This window comes from Ochotona princeps, chromosome 7 (genome assembly GCF_030435755.1).
Source record: "Ochotona princeps isolate mOchPri1 chromosome 7, mOchPri1.hap1, whole genome shotgun sequence".
Classification (NCBI taxonomy): domain Eukaryota; kingdom Metazoa; phylum Chordata; class Mammalia; order Lagomorpha; family Ochotonidae; genus Ochotona; species Ochotona princeps.
The window spans coordinates 35,101,521-35,108,090 of NC_080838.1; the positions used below are offsets into that span (position 1 = coordinate 35,101,521).

A 6,570-nucleotide genomic window follows, 5' to 3' on the forward strand; every position below is an offset into this window, starting at 1 on the left:
AAGGAAGGTCTTTACTTATAAGGAAGTAAAGGAAGGAAAATAAGGACGTGTTCCTTACACTCTACATCTTATAGGGTAAAGACTTTCCTTATAAGGCTCTACACCAGTAGAGTCTTTAAAAAAGCAGTCATAATTTCATCATTCTGCTATTTAAGTGTGTCATGACATTATATGTATGGACAGTGGCAGAAAATCCAGCATCCTATTATCACGATGTATTCAAGAGTTTCATTGGAAGTCTATCTTTGATTTGGGAGTAGAAATGCACACTGTAATGTATTTTCACTGCTCAATATGGTCATCTCTATTACACAATTCCTCTAGAAGACCATACGTACATACGTGTTAGCTTCTACATCTATTGCTCTTGTATTTTTTTTTATTTTAAAGAGTTCCTTTATAAAAAAATACCCGTGGGCCCCTACTTCCCCAGCAAGGTCCAGAGTCCCTCAAGGGCGTGGTGCCTCAGCCTGGCAGTGTCCCCCTGCTCCATTGGCAGGGCTGACCGGGGCAACTGGACCTGAAGGGCTCCGAATGAAAGCCAGGAGCAGGGGGAGGGTGGACACAGTGATATTTGGGAGCTGGGGAGGGTCCCCTCTGTCCATCCTCTGCTTCCCGCCTGCCCCATCCCCTAGCTGTGGCCTGGGCTACTGAGCAGCAGGCCCCTCGGCCACCCCGTTCTCTTGGGCCGGTTTGGACAGAAAGGTGGTCTCATGGCCTGGTGGCAGGTGTCCATCAGCCGGGGACGTCGGCCATGGTGAGGCCATGGGTGGGGACGGCTTCCAGTATGTCTACCCTGATGATTCCTGAGGTGAAAAGCTTCGTGTCAATGTTATAGAAGGAGGAGTAGACCACGGGGAGGATGGGCACCTGGGCCTGGATGGCCAGGTAGAAGGCACCTTTCTTAAAGGGCAGCAGGTCACCATTGGTGTTGCACGTGCCCTCAGGGTAGATCCACACTGAGGTTCTCCAAGACCATGCGATTGCTCAGGCCGGCCATCACACTCATGGTAGTGCAGGACTGCTGTCAATTGATGAAGAAGACGCCACCTAGGTACATGATGAGGCCCACAGGGCCCAGGAACAGCAGCTCCCGCTTGGCCACCTGCACGCAGCGCCAAGGCAAGACCTCCATGAGGCCCACCATGTCCGGGATGCTCTGGTGGTTGGAGATAATGACACAGGGCTGGTCGACGTCCAGCTTGGGGCGGCTTTTGACCTCAAAGCACAGGCCACATGCGTCCTTGAAGGTCCGCACTAACCAGATGATGATACTCATGTTCTCCACCGTGCAGCTGCCTTATGTCAGAGGGATCATACTGTATTTGTCTTTTTGGGATTTGTTTATTTCACTGCTTATAATAGTCACTAGTTGGGACCATTTTGTTGCACATGGTACAAATATTGGTTTATTCAAAAGGCAGTGTTAGCCAAAATGAAAAGAGGGGGAAATACTGGGAGATCTTCCATCCATTGTTTCATTCCCCAAATGGCCACAGAGGTTGCAACTGGGCCATTCAAAAGTCTGAAGCAAGACTTCTATGCATCTCCCAGGTAGATTTAGGGGACCAAGGACTTCAGCCATCTTCCATTGCTTTCCTAAGCACATTACCAGGGAGTTGAGTTGTAAGTAGAGAACCAATTTCCACTGGCATACCAGCAGTATAGGCAGAAGTTTTACCCACTATGTCAGGGTACCAACTTCAGTTCTATACTTAATGAACAAACGCTTTCATAGACTACAAAATTTTATTGCAAAAACAATGTAAACTTGGTTCTATCATTTGAGAGTTCTTAATAAGGTAAGAGAGATGAAGCTAGTATGATATGATTGAGACAGTTCACAGTTTAATATTCAAAAATTTTATGAATTTAGATTTGTTGCTTGCTGTTTCTTCTGTTTGATGCCTTAACACCACTCTATATGCCTTCCACTCTCTTCTCCATTGCTGGCCTTTACCCAATATTAGTCATGTAAGATTCAGAGTACTATTTTTGCTAAGGTATCATACTTGGACATCTCACCCTCCACTCCCCACTGGCTGAAACATTTTCCACTTAGTTTTCAGGACAGTCAGTGCGTACTTCTATATGAATATACCCATAAGTACATTGTGAGTCATTAGTGAGTATCTGTTGACCCCATAGTTTATTCAAGCATCTGAAGCATACTAAAAAACATCAACAAATATATAGTAAGATAAAACAAAAAAATTTACTTGAGAGAAAAGAAAGTACCTGCCACAAAGAATGTCAATATGCATCAGAAGAATCCCAAGAGAGAATGCAAACCAAAAAATTATGAAAGGGTATTTTCAATGTTTGGGATAAAATGTGTGTTAACTTGATCTATGCAACTAAAAATAAGAAACAAGACCCCCTACATTACACCTTTACAAAAAACAATTTGTAATGGATAAGGATCTAAAACTAATATTTGCAAACATTAGAGGAAATTATGCAAGACAGTCAAGGACTTCTCAGATAAAACCCCTGAAGGACAGGCAACAAAGGAAAATAGACAGCTGGGATTGCATTAAACCAAGAAGCGTCTGTATTACAAAGGAAACAGGCTGCAAACTGAAGAGGTTACTGATAGAATGCGAGAAAATGCTTGTAATTTATGCATTTGCATAAAGGATTAATATTCATAATCTGTAAAGAGTTCCACAAGTTCAACAACAAAACAGACATCCCATTTCAAAAGTGGGCAAAGGAAATGAAGAGGCAGCTTTGAAAGAATGAAATGAAAATGGCCAACAGACACAGGGAAAAATTGGCGAAGATCACTTATCCATCAGGGAAATGCAAATAAAATCATAATGAAGTTTCACCTCATTCTAACCAAAATGGCTATGCTGCAAAAATCAGGAAACAGTTAATGTCAAAACGGATGTGTGGGAAAAAGTTCCCTAAACTACCATTGCTCTCTTTAACTCTCAGTTTTTCTTTCTTTTTAAGAGACTGCTGAACAAATACATTTGTTTATTTTTCCAGTGTTTTTGGAAAGGAATGGACATATTTACAAAAACAAAAATTATTTTTACTGTTATTCCAGATATGAAACTTGATTTTCTTCATTACTCATCCTGTAGTCATGGGAATACGATTGGGCATATTAAGAGCTTTAGCTGATTCACTGTCAAAATATGAGCTTTAAACATTGCATTTTCTAAGGCAAAATTTGTGCTTGCTTATCAGAAAAATATAGAGCACAAACATAAGTTACAGAACTAATATCACCATTTGGATATCTATCTATCTATCTATCTATCTATCTATCTATATTGATTATGTCAAAGATATTTCATTCTGGAATTGTTTGTTCAGTAGCTGGGCATGTGGGCAAACAGATAAACACCAAGACATGATATTTTATTTTTTGTTCAATGTACCAGTATTTATCTTTCTTGTTTCTACCTATATCCATATATTCTATATTTGTTCTATGATCTTTGTTTTCTTCATATAAACAATATTTTGAAAACACTGATAAAATATTAACAAATCTTTACTGCTGACAGTATAAAATGAACTTGCTGTTAGGTAGATAAATGTAGACACTAGCTATTTTAAAAGGAAACATAGAAGTTAATGTGTAAATGTGGCAGTTCTGAAACGGCTGAGTAGGGTAAAGACATGTTGATTTTGGCTGGTGAGGATTAGTGAGGGAGAAGTGAAAGAGGAGAGCTATGTAGAACCTGGCTGTGGAGATACTTCAGAAGTTGCAGGGACATCATGGGGAAAAAAGAGATAGTGTAGCTGTGCAAATGCAGGCAGGTACACTACTGATAACGGGACTTCTCCAGTAAACAGGCAGGGCAGACAGCAGCAGCCAGAGTAGCGTTTGACATTGCCCTTCACAGAATCCTGCAGGAGTATGTGGATTGCAGGTTCAGATAGCAGCTGAGAGTGAGGACTGGCGCCCATGCAGGTCTTTAGTGGGGGTAGAGTTTAGACCTTCCTCTTCCTTACCCCTGTGGAATTCGAAACTAGTGCTGTATTGCTGGGACTGGATGAGCACGGTCAGCGCAATATTCAACAGTGGGGTATCAGAGCACATGGCAACAGTGGAGGCCTTAGTGAACACTTGAGTTTCTGAGAGCACTTCCATGAAATCCTACACAACAAATGCATCTCTTTGATATCATCATAAAAGATAGGTCCATATTCCCCACTGAGTTAAAGACTAGATTGGAGGCTGGGCAGGGAACTGTACTTCACTCATTAGGGAATGAGAAGCCCACCGACAAGACTGAGGAGTGAGCAGCCAAAGTGGAAAACTCGTAGGAAGCAATCTGCTCTCCACTGCTGGAGCTGAATCACTGAGTCTGAGCTGGAATTTCAGCACTCTAACTATGGAAGACTTCCACACAAAAACGGTGGGAATCCTTTGACTGTACTCTGGGTCTCAGGATACCTAGAAAACTGCAAAGATCTCTTGTGTGGTGTTTTCATTGGCATGGGTGGGAGTTACAGCTCTCCTGGAATAGCCAGAGACATGAAATTGATGGTAAGTTATTTTTACACTGATAATCATGGTCATTTCCTCCCCAGAGGGGACAAGAGGACATTGCTCCTCCATGCCTAACAGGAGTAACCCTGACTTTCAACCCAAATTTGAGCACTAACCACAATGCACTGCCCTCTCTCAGCACATACCCCTTGGTATTCAGTAAAAACACAGTAACTCCATTAAGCCGTGGAAGCACAGTTCAAAGACAGAAATCATAAAAGGAGAAAACCCACACATTATTATTTAAATAGCCAAGAGTAAATGAAAACACAGAAACAACAAGAAAAAGAAAAATGATATGATAACACCACAGGAAAACAAAAACACTTCAATTTTGGAATGTGAAGATGAAGTGATTGAGGAATGTCTGGAAAAGAAGTTTTAAAAATCATAGTCTACCTAAAACAATGAGAAGCAAATGCATAAATTAAGAAAATCAATACATGACATGAAAGAAAACACTTCCCACAAGATAGAAATGTTGAAAAGATACCTAATTTTAAATATTAGAAATGAAAAACTCAATATGTCAAATAAAAAATATAGTAGATAGCCTTATTATCCGTCTTGGAGAGGCAGAAGAATCTCTAAGTTAGAAGACAAATATTTTGAAGACTTTCATTTAGATAGAAGAAGAAGGAGGAAGAGAGGGAGAAGAAAAGGGAGGAGAAGGAGGAGCAGGAGGAGAAGAAGAAGTAGAAGAAGAGGAGGAGGAGGAAGAAATGATGAGAAAAGCAAATACTGCTGAAGACTGACAGGACACTATGAAATGGTCTTATTACATATCTTAGCAGTTGCCTGAATGCATGGGAATGATAATAGAAAGCTTTCCATATTCTATTAGCTATTAAGTAACATGAATTACTTGTTAACTATTAAGATTCTTTTTTTAATATATATTTTTATTATTCTATTTATGTATCTGACGTGAAGGGGAATAAGATTCTTAATGTAGATTTTCTAAAATCATCTGAGCATGTTGAGACACTATAATAGTCAACAAATTAACCGGAGCAGCAATTTATTTATCTGTTTAGAGCATTAACTATATAAGCACATGCCTTATTTTCCTATGTAAGACTTGGCCTTAACACTTATGAAAAAAAAACAAACAATAGCACTCAATAAAATACATCTTTCCCCATGTCCTGTAAACTTCACTAAACGTTCACTTTTATGACAATGGTCCAACTGCCACTTAAGATTTAAAGAAAAAGCAGAAGATATTTTAAGTTGTCTCACAACTATCATATTTTCTTGTCTATCACTTAGAAAAGTAGAAGGTTTTATTCTCAAAATTTTTAGATAGCTTGTAGAACTGAAGAAACATGTGAGCACTTTTTATTCGTTCACTGAAAATTGAATTCAAAATGTTTAAAGATTTCTTTAATTTTTTTTAAATTGTGAAGTCAGATATACAGAGAGGAGGAGAGAGAGGAAGAGAGGAAGATCTTCCGTCCGATGATTCACTCCCCAAGTGACCACAACAGCCAGAGCTGAGTCAAGCTGAAGCCAGGAGCGAGGAGCCTCTTCCAGGTCTCCCACATGGGTACAGGAACCCAAGGTTTTGGGCCATCCTCGACAGTTTTCCCAGGCCAGAAGCAGGAAGCTGGATGGGAAGCAGGGCTGCCAGGATTTGAACCGGTACCCATATGGGATCCCAGTGTGTGCAAGGCGAGGACTTTAGCCGCAAGGCTACCATGCTGGGCCCTACATGATGATTTTTTAAGTCATGCATCAGTTACTGTTTTGTTTCAGCTCAATATGAAACCTTTTATCAAATGAAAAAAGGTAAAGTATTTGATGAGAAAAGAGGGAGATATTAAATAGCAAAAAAAGAGTAAACACAGTGGAACAGCAAATGGAATTTATTTAGGCTTTCAATGGTTAAGAGTCACACCTAAACCATATAAAGCAAATAAACAAAACTGAGTTACGTGTTGCCATGTCGTTAAAGTTAACATTCGGTCATGAAAACAAATTGCATTTTCATTAATTTAGAAACTTAATTCAATTTCTTTCTAAACCTTAACTATTTAACGTTTTTCAATAAA

At 39.8% G+C, this 6,570-nt stretch overlaps 1 pseudogene; it reads right to left on the minus strand.

The window, feature by feature from the left end:
* Positions 1-631: 631 nt before the first annotated feature.
* Positions 632-4,114, minus strand: LOC101535489 (1-acyl-sn-glycerol-3-phosphate acyltransferase beta-like; annotated as a pseudogene).
* Positions 4,115-6,570: the final 2,456 nt, after the last annotated feature.